Source organism: Mus caroli, unplaced genomic scaffold (assembly GCF_978045245.1).
Source record: "Mus caroli unplaced genomic scaffold, Mus_caroli_1 scaffold_11, whole genome shotgun sequence".
NCBI lineage: Eukaryota > Metazoa > Chordata > Mammalia > Rodentia > Muridae > Mus > Mus caroli.
Window position 1 is genome coordinate 117,019,935 of NW_028227266.1, and position 21,491 is coordinate 117,041,425.

Below are 21,491 nucleotides of genomic sequence, written 5' to 3' on the forward strand. Positions count from 1 at the left end.
GAAAGTCAGGGAATCGGCTTCTTCCATTGTCCTTACATATCCTATTTTGGGGCCTGACAAGCAGTCTACTCACAAAGCAGGATGGTCACAAGCTGCTTTTAAACAGGTCAGTGTTGGTAAAGAGAGAGGGTCTCAAGACTAACCACAGCGGCAGGTCCATTCACCTCTTACTAAAATAACTACTACATGTATCTTTCTTAAAGTACGTTATTTTGTGGAATAGGAAAAGGAATATTATTATAGATCTCCATTACAGGAATAACATGTTGACAGTCATTTCCTATCTTCTTGAAACAAAAGATGTTTCCTTTATCAACATCAGATCTAGCTCTTATATCACCTGCCAAAACAAAAATACTACACCACAAAATAGCGCACCATGACAAACAGCACACCGAGAGGCGTTGGTCTTCACGGTTCTCTTCTTTTCATTTTTGAGGGGTGTTAACCATCCTCAGCTTGCTGGGCTCAAATTACCTCCTGCCTTTACTCGGCCCGGGAACTGAGACTAGAGCAGGGGTGGGTCAAAGCACTGGCAGTCCCAGGATCTAAGGATGTCAGTAAAGTGCACTAGGGTATGCTGCAGCCTGTTACTGCTCAGAACACAGGACAAAGCAGCTGTGGGAGAACAGGAGGGACAGAGGGAAGCTGACAGGCTAGGGAACAGGACCTGAAGAACTGCTGGTCTGGGGGTCGGTACTCTATAAGCATGGAACAACGTGTTAACTTAGAAAAAGAAAAAGGAGGAATGGAACTAGAGGCTAGGAGAGAAGGAAGTGGCAGCTGGGCTGAGAGGCTGGCATGAGGAAGCCAGCCATCTCTCCATGTGCTTCCTCTCCACAGCTCTCCTCTGTTTAGCAACAATTGGAGGGAACCCCGAGACTCACTAAGAACTCCCCATTCATCACCTTCCAAGGCTGTTTCCGATGTATGGCTTAATTTCCTTAAATACTGATTGTTCTCAACTACAAATTTAGAAAATTTCCTTTTCATGAAATGTATGTCTACATAGTCACGTCAAGTGAAAAGTATCATTTCAGGGTAAAAAGACTCAAAAGTCGCACTGTAGCTTCCCTCTAACCTCACACGGTCACACCAACTGCCAGAATGAAAACTCTGACGACAATGTGTGCTACCTTCCTGGTAAACAGATCTAAACCCTCAGTTTTGAAGGGGGAAAAAAAGAGGGGAAGGGGCTAAAAGACACGGTGGCATAAAATTAATTAGCCATTAATAAGTGCACTGTCCCTGGTTAACAAGGCAAATCGATCCTTTCCGTTCCGGCTGCAGTTTATTTAAAGACTCCCCAATGTTACTACTTAAGATCAGGTCCTATGGAGGTGTTATCTCACCATTTATATTTTCACAACACTTATGATATTGCTATCACACCCTTAAAATAAATGAAAAGCCCATGCCACATTTCAGACCAACAAAATGCTACTGACTCTATTTTTATTTCAGGAAATAAACATTAAAATGATTCTGTACTGCTCACTTCTTTCAATGTTGCACAGTTAAATGAAACGATGTAGGTTTTCTCATCTTATGTTACAAGTATACTGCAGAAGTAGGTATTTAATCACTTGGCTTTAAAATTTAGCTTTAGACAACGTATTACAAAAACCATGACAACAAAAGCATTTTTGACAAAATTATTATGCTTTTAATTTTCTATTAAATTATGACTTATTAGCATTCTACACTTTAAAGATTAGTCTGTGTATAGAATGAATTTAGTGGTGCATTTAATGAGACAAGAAGCTAGAAGGATGAACACAAAAGATTATTCTATACTGTAGAGCATGAGCTGTTTGACAATTCTAGCACAGTCCAACAGAAAGCTTCGCTCTAGATTGATCACGGCTCAGTTAACAGCACTGAATATCTAATACCTCCAACTCAATTAATTCTCACCTGATTAACATCAGACTGATATTCAAACTAAATCATCTCTCCAGTCAAGTAGAAATCAATATTTCTGATCTTACTTTTAAATTACAATACGAAATAAAATGCATGCATCTTCAATATGCCAAGAGTGGCTTTCCTAGTCTACCATGGCGTGGGTAACACAGTTGATTAAAGTATTATTCTAATTTGAGCACCACTATGCAGCAGGCTCTGATTAATCTGAACACAGAGACAGGGTAAAGTAATTAAATATATCTTACACAGGACAAATAGAAAATTGACATAAAATAAACTTGACTTCTTTAAAGCAAACCTTGCTGTTTATCAGCTCAAGTAGTTAAGAAGATAGTTTTATTAGAGATTGATTACTCTCAAAAAAAAAAAAAAAGACATGGCAGGCACACTTACACTGGGCTAAGAAGGAGTGGCTCTTCTCTAGGTCACATTCTTTCTCTGACTGTCCTCTCTGGAAGGCAGGCACATACCTGAGAACAAGCCAATTATTTCTAAGTGACCTTTCCAGACAGAAGGAAGCACAGGACCAACCTTGGTGAGTAGAGAAATCACTAAACCCCATAGAGAGTCCTTCCGCATCTGTAACTGTTACTCTAAAGACAAGGTACAATTGACTTTCCCCTTCATTTCCCTTAAATTTAACATGAAGACAAACTACAAAGCCTAATTATTTGCTGTGTTAATTGACCAGAAGTGACTATTTTGCTTGTTAGCAAAATCAAAACTTTAGAAGAAAATTAGAAAAATCTTAAAATTTTTAGAATGAAAATTGTACTTAAATTGTATTTTCTAGGGTGGAAAATAATACAGTTTTAAGTAATATAAATCAAAATTCTGCTGTACATACAACACAGATATATAACGTCATGTTACAATGTAACAATGGTATATACATTTTATATATAAAATCTTATATATAATGTAAAAACGTATATTTTTGTTTCTAAGCTTCACAAACTTATATTTGTAGATGGGGGAGTTCAAAGAACCAAAAAACCAATAAACTTTACATTTGTATTCTACTGAATAGTCTATCAAACAGTATGAATAAAAATGGTGAAATAATTAGTTAAAATTCTACTGAGACACTTCCAGTGTTAGACTTAGGACTAATTATGTGGTCCACACGTGCAAGCGTACAGCATAATGTTATGATCTACCTAGTCAAGAGCCAATGCCAACAAGAGTCTTGAATACTTAAAGACACTGCAGAGAAATATTTTGCTTTCATTCTGTTTTATTAAGAACTTTACTTAAACACTAAAAGATGAACCATAAGACATAATTCGTCTCTTCAAACCTTTAACTGTTTTGCCACAGAATAGAGGTAGAAAACGTAGCTATCACAAAGTCTGGTTTGTTAGACTCCACAAAGAATATGTTTAATTTTAAACCAGAATGTCAACAGGGTCGATTGAAATGAAGAGAAATAAATTAATGCTAAATACTACTAAGGAAGTTTTGTTTATGGAAATGAATAATTCAGCGTTTCACAACTAAATTCAAGCAGCAGCTGCTTTGCTGGCATTAACCTAAAAATGTACAAACTCGAGCAGCACAGAACCATCATGGTGTTCAGGTCACACTCGAGCAGTACAGAACCATCATGGTGTTCAGGTCACACTGAGGGTGTGTGACCGAGCCTTCTGAGGGGGGGCGGCGCGTGTAAGAGTATTCCAGTTACAGTCCTAACCAGCTAACCACTTAAGGAGCCTCACTCAGCACTATCATTTTCATGGGAAGACTCTGGTGCATGCTACTGAACTGAATAGATGCATAATTTCTGGCCTGTTACATCTTATAACAGCTGGGAAGAGAGACTAATCCGGATTTCTCACAATCTGTCCCTGATCTTGGTCCTGGATTTTATTGTAATTCCAAAACAAGCCCTAGACTGCCTCTCAATCCAAGGCACCTTCAGTTTGTCTCCTATTCATCAAAAGAGCAAAGAAGTGGACCCAAGTTAGCCTAGTGAAGAGGCACTGCACCGTTACTCTCTTTGTATAACACTCCTAGACCTGTAGCTCTTACCTGTGAGCCTCACTGGGTATAAAAAGGTGGAACGCTCACAGAGTTACATGCGTGCCCCAAATCAACCTGATGTCATAATAAAGCACCAACAGTCCCAATAGAAACGAGGTCCTGTGCTTATGTAATTTTTGTTTTAGGTTTATCTGCTGTATACGGAAACTAAAGCCTGCTACTCTTTACTGACCATAAAAATATGGTAGACTGGCCTGGCAGTGATGGCACACACCTTCAATCCCAGTACTTGTGATGCAGAGGCAAGTGGATCTCTGTGAGTTCAAGGCCAGCCTAGTCTACAAAGTGAGTCCAGGATAGCCAGGGCTACACAGGCATCTCGTCTAACATCTGTCTTATTTTTGTAATGAAAACATTTTTCTCTACTTCAGATCCCAGCCAGGATCTGAGTTCTAGAGCTACAGTGAAAGTCAAAGATGAAGACACAAGACTTCCATCAAAAATACCACACAGTCAGCCCTGAGATCACACACAGAACAAGCAGGCTTTGTTTATGTACTTAGAAGGGGAGGGGAGCAGTATATGTACATATATACACGTATATACACATATTTGTGTAGCAAAGAAAAAGAGGCTATAGATGTGAGAGAAAACAAATGGGGTACATGGGAAGTGTTGGAGAGAGAAAAGGGAAATGAGGAATGATGTAATTATAATTTCAAAAAATAAAACTATTATTAAAAAATAAAAATAAAAGGCCTACAATAGTTCTCTTCTCTCTGTGCATGTACCCCCTTCTCTTTTCTCTCTCCCTCCCCTACACTGGCCACCTTTCCCCATGGCGACTTCCCAGGCCTTGGTTCTTAGGGCTAGTAAACTCACCCACCTGAAAGCAGCTTCCCAATAAACCTGTCTTTGTGTGTGTGTGTGTGTGTGTGTGTGTGTGTGTGTGTGTGTGTATGCACTCACTATGGATTACATTGCTCACTGAGGATCTTTCTGGAGGAGTGGGATGTAGAAACTCAATCTTCTGCTTTATTTTTCTAAACAAAAAGCAACAAAACCTAATCATCAATGCAACGTCTCCAAGGTAACAGAGGAATTGAGAGTCTGATCCAGAGCAGCAGCAGCCTCATCGCCAACAAGCCTTGGAGTGAGGAAGGCAAGCACAGGACAGGCTGGAGGACTGACCTAGTGCTACAGTCTGTCCCATGGGCTGGAGGACTGACCTAGTGCTCTACAGTCTGTCCCATGGGCTGGAGGACTGACCTAGTGCTCTACAGTCTGTCCCATGGGATGGAGGACTGACCTAGTGCTACAGTCTGTCCCATGGGCTGGAGGACTGGCCTAGTGCTCTACAGTCTGTCCCATGGGCTGGAGGACTGACCTAGTGCTATACAGTCTGTCCCATGGGCTGGAGGACTGACCTAGTGCTCTACAGTCTGTCCCATGGGCTGGAGGACTGACCTAGTGCTCTACAGTCTGTCCCATGGGCTGGAGGACTGACCTAGTGCTCTACAGTCTGTCCCATGGGCTGGAGGACTGACCTAGTGCTCTACAGTCTGTCCCATGGGCTGGAGGACTGACCTAGTGCTACAGTCTGTCCCATGGGCTGGAGGACTGACCTAGTGCTACAGTCTGTCCCATGGGATGGAGGACTGACCTAGTGCTACAGTCTGTCCCATGGGATGGAGACTGACCTAGTGCTATACAGTCTGTCCCATGGGCTGGAGGACTGACCTAGTGCTACAGTCTGTCCCATGGGCTGGAGGACTGACCTAGTGCTACAGTCTGTCCCATGGGATGGAGGACTGACCTAGTGCTACAGTCTGTCCAATGGGATGGAGACTGACCTAGTGCTCTACAGTCTGTCCCATGGGATGGAGACTGACCTAGTGCTCTACAGTCTGTCCCATGGGCTGGAGGACTGACCTTGTGCTACAGTCTGTCCCATGGGATGGAGACTGACCTAGTGCTCTACAGTCTGTCCCATGGGATGGAGACTGACCTAGTGCTATACAGTCTGTCCCATGGGCTGGAGGACTGACCTAGTGCTACAGTCTGTCCCATGGGATGGAGACTGACCTAGTGCTATACAGTCTGTCCCATGGGCTGGAGGACTGACCTAGTGCTACAGTCTGTCCCATGGGCTGGAGGACTGACCTAGTGCTACAGTCTGTCCCATGGGATGGAGGACTGACCTAGTGCTACAGTCTGTCCAATGGGATGGAGACTGACCTAGTGCTCTACAGTCTGTCCCATGGGCTGGAGGACTGACCTAGTGCTACAGTCTGTCCCATGGGATGGAGACTGACCTAGTGCTCTACAGTCTGTCCCATGGGATGGAGGACTGACCTAGTGCTATACAGTCTGTCCCATGGGCTGGAGGACTGACCTAGTGCTACAGTCTGTCCCATGGGATGAAGACTGACCTAGTGCTCTACAGTCTGTCCCATGGGCTGGAGGACTGACCTAGTGCTACAGTCTGTCCCATGGGATGGAGACTGACCTAGTGCTATACAGTCTGTCCCATGGGCTGGAGACTGACCTAGTGCTACAGTCTGTCCCATGGGATGAAGACTGACCTAGTGCTCTACAGTCTGTCCCATGGGCTGGAGGACTGACCTAGTGCTACAGTCTGTCCCATGGGGTGGAGACTGACCTAGTGCTATACAGTCTGTCCCATGGGATGGAGACTGACCTAGTGCTCTACAGTCTGTCCCATGGGATGGAGACTGACCTAGTGCTCTACAGTCTGTCCCATGGGATGGAGGACTGACCTAGTGCTATACAGTCTGTCCCATGGGCTGGAGGACTGACCTAGTGCTCTACAGTCTGTCCCATGGGCTGGAGGACTGACCTAGTGCTACAGTCTGTCCCATGGGATGGAGACTGACCTAGTGCTCTACAGTCTGTCACATGGGATGGAGGACTGACCTAGTGCTCTACAGTCTGTCCCATGGGCTGGAGGACTGACCTAGTGCTCTACAGTCTGTCCCATGGGCTGGAGGACTGACCTAGTGCTATACAGTCTGTCCCATGGGCTGGAGGACTGACCTAGTGCTCTACAGTCTGTCCCATGGGATGGAGACTGACCTAGTGCTCTACAGTCTGTCCCATGGGCTGGAGACTGACCTAGCGCTCTACAGTCTGTCCCATGGGATGGAGGACTGACCTAGTGCTATACAGTCTGTCCCATGGGCTGGAGGACTGACCTAGTGCTCTACAGTCTGTCCCATGGGATGGAGACTGACCTAGTGCTCTACAGTCTGTCCCATGGGCTGGAGGACTGACCTAGTGCTACAGTCTGTCCCATGGGATGGAGACTGACCTAGTGCTCTACAGTCTGTCCCATGGGATGGAGGACTGACCTAGTGCTCTATAGTCTGTCCCATGGGCTGGAGGACTGACCTAGTGCTCTACAGTCTGTCCCATGGGATGGAGACTGACCTAGTGCTCTACAGTCTGTCCCATGGGCTGGAGGACTGACCTAGTGCTATACAGTCTGTCCCATGGGCTGGAGGACTGACCTAGTGCTCTACAGTCTGTCCCATGGGATGGAGACTGACCTAGTGCTCTACAGTCTGTCCCATGGGCTGGAGACTGACCTAGCGCTCTACAGTCTGTCCCATGGGATGGAGACTGACCTAGTGCTATACAGTCTGTCCCATGGGCTGGAGGACTGACCTAGTGCTCTACAGTCTGTCCCATGGGATGGAGACTGACCTAGTGCTCTACAGTCTGTCCCATGGGCTGGAGGACTGACCTAGTGCTACAGTCTGTCCCATGGGATGGAGACTGACCTAGTGCTACAGTCTGCCCCAAGAAGCTCTACTTTACACAAGTCAATGAACACAAATGCATTTCTAAAGAGAAGATGGGGCTGGAACCTGCTTAGTGACAGAACATGTACCTAGCAACATGAGGTCATGGTTGACACTTCCCAGTGCTGCAAAGCAGAGGTAGGTGGCAGCTGATAGATGTATGACAGACAGAATAGAGGGCAGATGAAAATTCTAACCCAAAGACGTAAGGCTAAAGTGATTTATTCTGTTTCTAAAAGTAACTGCAGTGCTCCTAACCAATGTGGGTCTCCTGGAATCCTGTTGTATGTTGCCTTTAACTTGTGTACATTTCCATTCATTTCTTCTTGCAATTTAAATTTTTCCTTGTACTTATGAACTTAAAAGCACATTAAGTCCTAATTTACAGTACTCAGTGTCTACACAGTCCTTCTGTTACACTTTTAACCTGTCTCTGTTTTTAAAAACTCCTTCAGGAACCGGCCTATCTGCTGAGGCACCATACGTCCTGTGACGTCCAGCCCCTAGAGATGTGTTTGGTAGGTAAGCAGCACACCTACTTTATGAACAGGACGGTGCTCGTGGCTGTTTCCCTTACATGTTACTCAGTCTTTCGTCTTCAGTGTAGGGGGTAAGACTGAGCCTGGGAAACATTCCTGGGATATTCCCAGTAGATTTAACAGATTCGGACTCTAAATGGTGCCAGTCTGAGTACTACCATTGCTTTAAACATCTACATTTCTCTGCAAGTGTCTACTTCCAGGACAGAACAAATTTAAAAATCTGGTTCAAACACTGAGTGCCAAAACTACTGTAAACACTAAATATTTTCTGCTATTGAGTATATCAGAAAGAATGTTTTGTATGATCTTAGGAGTCAAAATACACATAAGACATCTAATCCAACTTTTAGCCCAGAAAAATATAAGCACAATTCTATGTGCAAAGAATACAACAAATTCGGGTTTATGATGGGAACATCAACCGATAGGTACCACTATACCTGCCAGGAGTGTCTGTAGATAGACTGTGTAGAAGACAAAGTTATTGGAGCTATAAATGAGGGACTCATGAGCAGAACCCTGTGACAGAGCACGGGGCCTCAGAAAACAGAACGTGGCCGTGAGGTGAGCCCACTCGGCAGTTCCCTAGAGTCGCTCTGCACCAGCTTATAAAGGCACAGTTTCACGGTCCTATAAAAAGGGAAAGCTTTCAGGGCTGGAGAGATGGCTCAGCAGTTAAAGAGCACTGGCTGCTCTTTCAGAAGTTCTGAGTTCAATTCCCAGCAACCACATAGTGGCTCACAACCACCTGTAATGGGATCCGATGCCCTCTTCTAGTGTGTCTGAAGACAGCTACAGTGTACTCACATGCATAAAATAAATAAATAAATCTAGGAAGAAAGAGGGGGGGGGAGGAAGCAAGGAAGAGAAGAGAAGCGAAGAGAAGAGAAGAGAAGAGAAGAGAAGAGAAGAGAAGAGAAGAGAAGAGAAGAGAAGAGAAGATCTCCTACACCACTGTAGGCAGTGGTTTCACTGTAAATTCTTAACCATGGCACACCTTCAAATGTCTTGCAAATTCAGCTTGTCATGTTTTCAGACTTTAGGGCTCTGGCAGTCACTCGGCACTCCTGAATACCCAGCGATAAGGCTTCTGGAGTCATCCCTTGTTCACGACACTGTACGCAGGCAGTCTCCATACCTAACCTAGCAGCTAGACTTCTAAAATCTCAAATAGGTGCCCCACAGCCCATCTGCCACAAAGGCACCAGGACACTGTTCCATGTTCTTCCTCTTATTTGTAAATCCTTATTACAACGTTCTCCAACTGTGCCTAGTACAAGAAGTGAGAGATAATAACATGTTTGCCCTACACTGTTGACAGACAGGGACTTATTCTGTGTAACAGAAAGGACGAGCCACCCTGAACCATGGCACATGGCACTCACTATTCTGTAAGCTAACAAAGCAGAGACGCACCCAGCGGGGAAGAGCGTGCTCTCTGTAACCACAGCACCACCGTGCTAAGACTGCATAAGGCTCTGAAGCTACAGACGTGCATTCATTTACTTATTCAGTTGGTTGGTTGGTTGCTAGGTTGGTTGGTTACTAGGTTGGTTGGTTGCTAGGTTGGTTGGTTACTAGGTTGGTTGGTTACTAGGTTGGTTGGTTACTAGGTTGGGCAGGATTTCTCAAGGCAGGGTTTCTCTGTGTAGCCCTGGATGTACTGGAACTCACTCTGAAGAGCAGGCTGGCTTTGAACTCAGAGATTCTCCCGCCTCTGCCTCACAAGTACTGGGGTTAAAGGTTGTGCCACCAGCTCCTGACTAAGAAAGGGTACTTTCAAAAGACACAGTAAAGGAATTTTGATTGCAAGCCTAGAATCTAACACCCAAAGCCATGTTTCTTTGAAGGCCGCCTAACTCCAACCCTCTCAACCGACGCCCTCAAACATAGCATGCCCACATTCGTCATCTGTCTTCTCTTCACAGCTCTTCCTTTAAATCCATGTGAGGATAATGTTTCTTGAGAAACTTTCCACCGGCATTGTCCTCTCTCACAAAGCAGACCGTCTACTCGCAGCTCCTTTGAAGGAAAGGCCTCTCTTCAGTGCCAAGCACTGAAGTGCCCACCCACCGTGTGACCAAACGTGTCCTGACCTCAATCCCACGGTGCTGAGACAAGCAGAAGAAAATGACCTACATGAAACCAAGAGATGCAAGCGTGAGCCGGCTGCGGCCTCTCCCCTCAGAGTTACTGATTTGCATCAGAGTCCTGGAGGACACCACTACGTGCACAACTGGCACAGAGAAGACCATGGTGAAGACTCACTTGAGACTCAAAATAATCCTGGGGGGTATAAAGTGCACCTTCGCAAGGACTGTGCAAATAACTAAAGTGTCACTCGATACGCCTGACTCAGGGAATGATGAAACCTTCAGCAGCTGGCGACCTCAGCATCGGCCACATCTTGGGGAGTCCACAGTGGACAATGCAGGCCTTGCAAACCTCACAGGGCATGCACAGGAAGAGAGACATTATTCAGCCAGGAGAGGAATCTTACTGATGTGTGACTTTAATGTGAGTTCAGGCTCGATCCTACACATGGTGGTGAGTGTCACTGGGCTGCATATCTCAGAAAGCTCTAACTAGCAACAGAGTTCCAGAGGAGACCAGAAGAGAAAGAGAATCTTCCAGATGGAGAAAAGACAGTCTGTGTGCTAACCGAACAGGTCAAGCAAAAGATTATGAAGATAAATCTGAGTAAAAACTGCAAAATACTAAATGCATAAAGTTTTCCTCAGTGTTTAATTAAAAAAACAAGAAACACAACAAAAAAGACCTTTTTAAACAATAAAAATTGGCTGGCTGCCACATACTAAGTGGAGAGCCACATGTCACAAACCTCAAAGAGCAGTATCAGAGGCAGATTCTGGGCAGAGAAGACAGAACAGACCTCGGCCTCCATTCCACTTCCTAGGCTATGTGCCTTTAAGAAATGCATTAATATCCTCCTCATTCTCAACAAAGCACTAAGGGCAGGTATCAGGGAATCTCAAAACTCAACAGAAGGAAACAAATACAAGGAATGCACTGCATACAAGAGCTTTTCTACGCACCTCCGGAAGACTTCGGCAGGCTCAGCAAAACCATGGGGGGGGGTCATTTTTCAGGGCTCCACACTTCCTTAGAGAGGATAAGCCAAACATAACCTCATGGGGAAAGAAAAGTCTTCCCTAAAGGCTATTAAACAGAACACTGTGCTGTCCCCTGCCCCTATGCCCCCTAGGCTTCAAGAAAGTACTCAGTGCACCAGAGCCCTCACAACAGCCCACAGGGGAGGACAGACCAGAAAAGGTGGCAAATGTTAAAGAGCATCACGCGAGCTGCTTCAGAAGCAGCAGGACCACTCTGCAAAGATGCCTTAGGAGAAGAGGAGCATCTCGGCTGTCACACTGGATAAGAACTTATTAGATGCATAAATTCAGGAAAACTATCCTTCAAGGAACAGATGAAAAAGATAAGAGAGGAGACTGAAAGCCAAAATCAGTCCCTTGCAGTGCTAACAATGCAGCAGAAACACAAAAGGGAAGCGTAGCCACGGGTAAGATTCAAGTGAGACATTTTATAAAAATGAGTCAAGACAACTTCTGTAAGCAGGGAAGAAAACAAAGCAGGGTATGGCCGGCAGCTGCGAAGGCAAACGGCCTCTGGGCAGCTCCCCAGGGCCCAGCGCCTGTGCCGCGCCTCCCAGAGAGGAGAGAGGATGTGTGAACTCTCCTTACTGGCGTCTAACCCAGGACTATGTCGCCACTTCCATGAGGATGCTAGGAAAGGCTATGTCTGTCTCTTTGTACATGTTCTCTCTCAGCCAACAGCTTTGGGTGGCATATACTCCTACATGGAATAAATCGTAACTGACCAGAGCTGAGGAATGAATGTTGCCGGCAACCGTGGAGTAAACAGATCCTTCCCACCCAGGCTCGGAGTTCGCAGAGCAACGGCCATGAGAACCTAGGGAGCACACACTTCTGCTCAAGGTCAGCGATAGCAAGCACTCTACAACTGTTTTGTAGGATAAAACTGTTTCATTTCCAATTTTGTGCCATAAAACTATGACAAGAATTCAGTTGGCAATCTTAGGAGTGTGGTTAGCTCAGAGATGTTTTTAAAACGGTGCTAATGGAAAGCAAGCAAGATGGATCAAAAATACTATATTGATGGTGGGGCAAGCAATACGTTTATGGTTTCAAAAAATAATGTCAGTGTTAGCCAGTCAATCGGTACTGTTCAAAATTAAAATACACAATTAAAACAGACATATTCACCAAGCTTACCAATGGGTTTCATAATATTTTCATGATTGAGGCTAGTACTATTCCTTAAGTAAGCACAAAAACATTAAAATATTCTTTAATGATGCTTAGAGCACTCCAAGTTTTGTATTTTAAAAACTTAAATGTACAGTTAACTATGCTATAGACTATATCTGTTTAAACTGAAAAACAAAAAAGTAAAGCCACCTCAAAGAATATAAAAATTAGAAGTGGCTTAAATATTTCAGTGAATAAAGGGCACTTGTCAACAATTTTAAGAAAATAGAGAGATTAAAAACATCATGGTCTGAAACAGACTTTCCTAAGCCAATGTTCTCTGAGAAAGCCCTTCACTCAAGCAGTCCATATTATGTGTGACCATAGCTTGCTATAGCTTATAACCTATAATCACAGTTAGGACTTCTAGACAGAATCTTATCACATCCATAGAAGGATGTGAGCATGCACACTTAAAACTTGGAAACTGTAAAGCTGGGATAAAAAACCAAAACCCCTGTTGGGGATTGAATGTAGGCTAGTCCTTTAAAAGCTGGAACATGCACTCTAGTCATCAGAAAGACATGGCCTTATAGATTTAGCATGTAAGAATATTCATTGCAACTCCTTTAACACAAAGCTACTTGTCCCGGCAGTCAGCTAAAGTTTAATTTTTCCTCTTAGTCATGATTAAATGTTTAGATTCCTTGTTTCAATATTCTAAGATTTATTCAGGACACGGCATCTGTGGCTCAAGATTTCTTTTTACTACTAATTATAAAACTTAAAATTATTTTCAATTAGATCCTTGAAAAGATCTACAATTTCCCAAGTAAACTCTTAATACCATATGTTCATCTTACGGTGATGGAAGAAAAGGGGCAGGGGATGCAGACAGCACCAGCCCTGCCCATCCTGCAGGACAGGTCGGAGAGAAAGTAAAGGTATTTTTATATTGCAATACTATATACTACTTATTAAGATACTTGATATCACAGCTCATAATTGGTAACAGTAAAAACCCACTGTACAGCTTTCTAGGCTCCTTGCAGGGATTAGAAATTTAAATACATACAAATTAACGCAAAAAAACTCTTTTCCAAATGTTAATAACCACATGAATTTTCACATCCAGTATAGACATGTGCTTAAATATTCAAAACATTAACAACATATCTGCATACAAACTCAGTATGTGCCGCTTACACAGCCAAAGTTTAGCTAATACTTTCAATAATGGAAAAACAAATTGCTTCCCTTTCCAAACTCTGCAACTGTAGACAGAGCCCACAGGAGAGAGAAGAAACACCCGTGAGAATAGCTGAAACCAACCGGCACATTCCTGATGACACCCCGGCCCCAGCCTTACAACCCTTACTCCTCAGACTCTTACAGGATATGGACAGTACATTAAAAACACTACATGATAGGTTGGTCATCAAATTTTTCTTGAAAATTCTGGTTTGTTTAGGAATGCTGACATTTAATTAAAATATTACTAAGTATTAGGTGTGATTTCACTTGTAATAATTACGTAAGCTAGGCTTTAGTGTTAACCAGTCACAGTCCACAGATAATGACAGTGCCCCTCTGTGCAGCATATCTCTCTCCTCCTCTTTTCACACGGGCTATGTTAAAGCTGAACCCCTAGAGGGCAATGAAGCTCCACTTTCTACTTCATAATATACTTGGTTTCTCACCAGTTTATAGATACCATGACCTACTTCCTTACATCCTGGACCCTGTCCTTTAGAACAAAAAGGAAATGGAAAGAAAAAATGGGTATGCCCTATACACTAGTGAAGATATATACAAGGAACACATTCTTTAACAGAGAACTGATGAATGAGGAACATGGCACACAAGCCTATTCCTGAGAACACATCACAAAGGGATATTTGAGTATTAACACTCAGTGTGACTCGGGTGCCAGATAGGAAAGATAGACTTAACAAGTCTATTTAATATAAATGCTTTGCATAATTTTACATTCATTAAATAACATGTTAAAATTTATAGGGAAAAAGGGTGAGGAATCCAATTCCAATCGCAATTAACCCTACCTGAGCTACCCAAACATAACGCAGACTAGAGTTCTTCCTTCAAAGAATCGAGAAGTCTGCTGACTATCCACCAGTGAGGGAGCAATGCTGACACTCTGAATACTGATGGGCGGAGGAAGCTCTTTTATCATTATTCCTAGCACACAGTACACAGATGGATGTCTTCTGGGAGTTCGAGGCCAGCCTGGTTTACAAAGCAAGTCCAGGACAGCCAGGGCTCTGTTACACACAGAAACCCTGTGTGTGTGTGTGTGTGTGTGTGTGTGTGTGTGTGTGTGGGTGTGGGTGTGGGTGTTGGGAGGGTGGCGGGGGTGCAGAGAGAAGGAAAGAAAAAGAAAAAGATAAAGTCTGGTAAATCATAGAACCATAGAACAAGCTGACAGAAGCCAGGGAGGGAGGAATGGCTGAAGACCTTGGAGCTTAGACAACATCACATGAAACAGCCGAACCAGAAAAACTCTTCTTAATAAACACAGGGTGAGGTTCACAATGTCAAAAGGAACTTGACCCAGTGTGCGGGATGACCTGGAAATCCTGTAGGAAGATGTGGAATACTTTAACCAAGTCACATCAGATTCCTAAGCCTTTGCTAGTACAGATAGTTGAATTGTGGAAAGGCATCAAATAACAGAGGTTCAGGGTTTGGTTGTAGTTGTTGTTGTTGTTTAGCACAACTGTCATTAAAACTGAACTTGGTTATGGTGAAGCCTCAAAGGGATGAAAAAGTTCAATCAAACATGACCATTCATTTTATACACTGTTGCTGTAGTTGGCTACTCTAATCTCCCCCTGGTGGCCCAGGGCACCCATGTTCCCAATGCTCTGGATTCTCCAATGAAAGACACACACACACACACACACACACACACACACACATGTTGGGCCCTATTTGGCCTTAGTTTGGGCCTTGAGGACAAACCCAAGCCTGGTTTGATTTTTTTGAGACCTGTCATTCGCTTGAGAATGACTCAGCAGGACCTACGGACCTGACCTGAATGACTCTGCCTCTGCCTAGCTACTGCTGATGTATCAATTTCTTATAGGCCCCTTGAGATCACCCCACAGGCTCATCTCACACCACCCCATACGTCATCTCACCCCATACTTCTATCCCCACCTCCTTGCCCTGTCTATAAAAGCAAATTGCTGCCACATTAACATTCCTGCTTCGACAAGACTCCTGGCCAGGTGTGATTCTTCTCAGGTCACCAACACTCACCATCCGGCTCAGTCCCGGAGAAACCCGGTGGGTCCGGGCTTCTCTCCTCGAAGATACCTCACACACACACACACACACACACACACACACACACAAAATGTGGCTCAATGGCTGGGCCACTCACAAACTTCCACACTAATGCCTCCCCTCCACTACTCCTGAATTATTATTTACTAAAATCTATATTCCATCTCTGCTACCCTAGTCCCACTCAGTGGGGCTCCCTGGGGCCGTCTTCCTGAGCGCTTGCATGGTTGTATGTTTCCCCTTCTGCAGCTCTCAAGCCTGGTCCTTCTGCTTCTCAGGCATGGCGGTGCTAAAGCCTTCTTCCCCCAGTTCCCCTGCTGGGGAGATCCAAAATCCCACCTCTGTCTCCCTGCCCAGCCATTGGCAGCTGGCAACTTTATATACCAATTAGAACCAACTTGGGGCAGGGACCCGCAGTCTTACCTGTGGGATTCTCTTGTTTTTAGGAATCCAATTAACATAATACAAGCAATAAACCAAAATCAACAATACATGGTTGTTAAAATGCAGATTTAAACATATTAATTGGAAGGGCAGCATGACAATATGGAATTTTATATACATAGAAATCAGCGGTCAATAACTTCAAATAACAGTGTAATCCCACCCTCCCCTTTCCCCATAGGGGACAAGTTCCAAGACACCTGTGGATGCCCACAACTCTAGCTAGAATGGAAACCTATGAGACAGTAAGTTTCCCTCTATCGTGCCCTGAGTGCTGTATAAGTGCCAATGTTAATGTGCCTTCCAAATGTAAAGCCTGCTGTCTTCTTGTAGCACCACTCCTACATTTTGGGGACATTACTAAAAGGGACACTTGAGTACAGCACTGCACTGCACTGCTAGTCAGTACTTGAAAAGACTACTGAGTCACTAATGAGTGGGTACTTCCTATCTGTTTAACATTACTGAATTGTAGCTATCTATGTTAGTAACTTAAACCTCACAAAGTGATATCATGAATTATGAACTATTGACTATATGCTAATGTTATTTAGTTAGGGTTTTACTGCTATGAACAGACACCATGACCAAGGCAAGTCTTATAAGGACAACATTTAATTGGGGCTGGCTTAAAGGTTCAGAGGATGCATGGAAGCATCCAAGCAGGCATGATGTGGTTGGAGTTGAGAGTTCTACAACTCTTTCCAAAGGCTGACAGAAGACTCACTTCCAGACAGCTAGGGCAAGGGTCTTAAAGCCCATGCCCACAGTGGCACACTTCCTCCAACAAGGCCACACCCAGTAATAGTGCCACTTCCTGGGCCGAGCATCTTCAAACCACCACAGTTAGCAATTCTTAAACCTAGAAGAATTCTTAGAATTTAGAAACGTAAAATGCTTCATTTAAAAATCTGACAAAACTTGACAAATCAAGTCTTTAGAGAAGATAAAGAACAATGCACACCTAGGATAGCTATGAAAATCAAAGACCACATCACAGGCAGTGCTACCTTGTAGCTAATGCATCTATGTATGGGCATAAGCCCAAAACTTTCCATCTGAGAAAAGAACAAACACCACTGCCTGCCACTACTAATCAACAAAATCTAGCTTTAAAAGAATACACAGTGCCAAAATTTAAAAACATGTTATCAATGTCCAGCATTCTGCTGTAAGGTTGATCTTTCCATCATGTGTAAAGCCAAGCTTGGAGGTACACGCCTGCAATCTGAGCACTTGGGAAGCTGAGTCACAAGGAGTGTGGTTCAAGTCCTCCCTGGGCTACATAGCAAGACTGTCTTTAAAACCAATTCTATTTGGTTTTTTTGTTTTTTGTTTTTTAAATCAAATAGAGAGAAGAAGATTGGATAAAAGAAGGGAGAATCCATATGCTCTTGCTTTCTGTTAAGACTCCACCTTCTGCCTTTTTGAGCAGTGCTCTGAGTCAGCCCTCACACATAGCCTTCCCATGCCTCACTGCAGCTCTTAGCTCAGTCCTGGCGGCTCCTGGAGGCAGCATGCCCGCCCGCAATGCCTTGCAGCCTAGAATCCGCCAGTCTGAAATGGTTTTTATCCTGCTTCCCTAGCCTTACCTAAACCACTAGAAATATTTTATTCAGACCCTGCTTATGCCAGAACTGCTCTGGCTTTTATTTCCCTTAAACTAATATCTAAGAATACTGTTACACATTTCATGTGGTATAGATCTAGTTAGGTATCGGGCTTAGATCTTACCAGCCTGACTGTAACATATTCAAAAGCCAATTTCATGTTTATTTTACTTTTATGGCATTTCCCATATATGGTAGGCATTAAAGAAAATGTCTACAACTGGTAGACATTCAAGATTTTTTTTTTAATTCTATTAAACTTAGTCTTGGGCACTGAGAGATGCCTCAGTCAGTGACGTGTGTGCTACATACATATGAGGAGCAGAGTTTAATCCTCAGCACCCGGGAGAAAGCCTGACAAAGAAGTGCGCTCTGGGGAGGAGGAGACAGCATGGGTCCTGGGCTCACTGGCCAGACAGCTCATCTAAATCAATGAACTCTAGGTTCAATGAGAGATCCTGTCTCAAGACAACATGCGCATGCCTAAGCACATGTACACACATACACACACACACACACACGATTTCCAAATTTAATTCTATGAATTAAAAGCAGCATTATATTTTTTAAGTCCTAAAAAAATATTAAATTATATATTTGGCCCTTACTACCTTTTTACAATAAAAAAGTTGATAAGTGTAAAAACATTTCTAGAAAATTTAGAAAAGAAAATTTTCAATCCTCAGCATTATCGGCATTTAGAAATAGCTACTTATGTTTTCTCATGACATCACTACTCGTAGCATTTATCATAATTGTAATTATTTACTTGATAATCATCTCTTGCCACACTATGTATCTCTTACGCACTCCAGAACAATAAGGAATAAACCCATTTCAGCCACATTTAAATGGACATTTACATTATACACATAGCTTGGTATATAATAAATGTTCATTATTAGTTATTTTAGTAAATCCTTCTTACATTCTTAAATTTTAAAGATTTGATTAAACTGTGGTTAGAAAGCCTTTTCATGAAGCACCTGCAGCCTTTGGCCTCAGGAGTCACAGGATCAGCACTGCAGGTGTGTGCTGTGAACAATAGCACTTCACGCAGTGACCCAGCAGAGCAGACGTCACCCAGTGCTGTACTGGGTCAGCCCTCAGTGACAACTGTCTCCCCACCAAGCAATAAGGCGTACTGTGCACTTACTGTGTGCACAGAAACATGACTCTTAAGTGGCTCTCTTTATTCTGGTTGATATATTTGAGAGTTCTGGAGAAACCAAAAGTCTCTCTATCATTTTTGAACAGATAGACAAGATTTCTTATTACACTATATTTTAGTCATAATACCAAGTTTCCAAGTGGGGGCTGTGTCTCCCTGGGAAGAACGCAATCCCGGTGGGGGCCATCAGGTAGCACAAGGAAAGCGTGATCTTTAACAGATTTTAAATACAAGGCTGCAGCACTGTTTAAAGACTATAACTAATTTTGGATTAATTTCTCAGAAGATGAAAGGATTTAAGTCTATTACAAGAAAATAATTAAAAGTTGGTGTTTAGGAGTACCAGGATAATAAAAACTTGTTAATGAAGCAGTGGCATAAAGCGGTATCATATTTTATAATGATGCTCATTCACTGTGGCAACGCAGGGAAGTTTAAGACATGCATTTCTCTGCTGCTGAGTTCAAATGTAGGCTTTCCACGCAGATATTTATCTTCAAGGATTAGCTGCACACATCATTTGTTTAGAATATTGTATTCATGGCTGGGAGGCAGCACAGGCAGTGAAGAGCTTGCTGAACAAGCGTCAAGAGCTGCGTTAGGATCCCAGCATCCATAGTAAAAAGCCAGCTATGCTGCCACATGCTAGCACTGGGTCATTGGTACTTGGGACCAGCTAGTCTTACCCATTTACTGAGTTCCAAAGTAGAAGCCACCTCCTTTTCTTCCATACGCACAAATCTACACATCCATGTACTTACTTACCCCTCCCATAAACAGACACATGTATCAACCATATAAACACAGAAATAAACAAGTCAACAAAATATTAAACCCAGCAGCTTAGACAAGAGTCCCTTGTTAATATTCTCATCTAAATATTAAAAGTATTAAACGCTGTCATTTGCTTCTGAAACCACAATATTTAAGGGTATCCATGTCTAATTACATACGCCAATCACAATAAGCCATAAGGCTGACAGTGGAGGCTTGAGCTTACGATTGCAACAACTAGGTCAATGAACAATGACCACCCTTATCTCTTTTCAGTTATTATATAAATTAATTAGTTGTATAACATTAGGCCTCATAAGCAAGGCAAGAATGCTGCTAATTAACTTTTCTTGCGTCCATTCACAGAACAGAGGTAACACCATACCTGGCGCTGCAGCCGTCCCAGGAGGGCTCACTGTGTCAAGGCTGGCTCTTAACTCCCATCTGAGAACCTGGATGTGGGGCATGTTCCCACCACTATGCAATTGATGGCGTGGCTTAGTAAGCTCAAGGTGCCTGTGCAAACAATCATGGTACCTGCTACACAGCAGCTGCCCACAAACCTAACACGCAGTAAAAATTCAGTGGATGGAGTCTTTAATAAACTTCCCTGGTAGACAGAGCCACGAGCATCAGCACAACTCTACATCTCTCTGTAACTCTTAACCAGCATCGTCAGATACAGAAAAGACGCTCACTGTACCGGTGATCTATGACTCTCCCAGCACATGCTGACAGTCTGAAGGTATGTTTCAGCTCCCCTTCCATGCCAGTTAAGACTGGCAAACAGATCGAAGTGGTAAGAACACAGTATGACAAATGCAGTATGGTAAACATATAGGTTAAGCCACAAAGGAAAGCAAAGGTACGGGCAGCTTCAAGCAATGCAGTTAAGAGAGATGGGTAATGACACACATGCAGTGTTCACCGCATGTGACTCAATGCTCTCAGACTGTTCTCCCTACAAACTTCCTAACGAGGTTCTCACATGCTCCTATGTCTTTTCTGTCTGCTCACACAGCGCTATAGTCTGAAATAAGCATGTGTTTCAGCCGTGGGTGACAGGAGAAGGCAGGCCTTCTATCAGCTTCTCTGCTACATGCATACTATTGTCCTGTCCTGTACTGTACTGTAGCATCCTGTACTGTACTGCTCTAACCGTGTTCCAAACACACAGCAAGCCATACTGCTTGGTGAATTATGTTTGTTCCTTTAGACTGCATCTCCACTTTCTGGCCAAAAGAGATCAAGATGACGTCCACACAAACACAGGTTAAAGCATGGTAAGAGAAGACCCAAAGCTCAGTTAAAGAGAATTATAGGCCACTCCTGAAACAAGATATTTTTTTTATCTTGATAGTAAAAGAGAAAGTGTTATTATTTTTAAAACAAACATCATGATGCAACATGGTAAATGTTTATCAAATGTCAACTATACACTGGAAACATTGCAAGGAACTTAATCATGGTCTCCTGAAAACAGCAATTCTAGAACCATTACTGAAGGAGTCATGAGGCCTCCTCATCAGGGTGTCAAGAAGGAGTGCTGATTGGGCTTGGGGGAGGGGGTGTGTCTGGAAAGCCATCCCGTGGGGTTTCCCATCAGCCCCACCCTGGGTGCTGTGAGGCGGGGCCAGCTTGCTGGCAGAGGGGGG

General features: G+C 43.5%; 1 protein-coding gene and 1 long non-coding RNA gene across 3 annotated transcripts in view; one reads left to right on the forward strand and one right to left on the reverse strand.

The window, feature by feature from the left end:
• Positions 1–21,491, reverse strand: part of Cmc1 (C-X9-C motif containing 1) — a 78,225-nt gene that overhangs the window by 18,819 nt on the left and 37,915 nt on the right. The gene's annotated exons all lie outside the window — the stretch shown is intronic.
• Positions 13,353–20,292, forward strand: LOC147002167 (uncharacterized). The gene is made up of 3 exons (XR_015044510.1): positions 13,353–13,472; positions 16,463–16,526; positions 20,203–20,292. It is a non-coding gene; the product is annotated as an uncharacterized LOC147002167 (long non-coding RNA).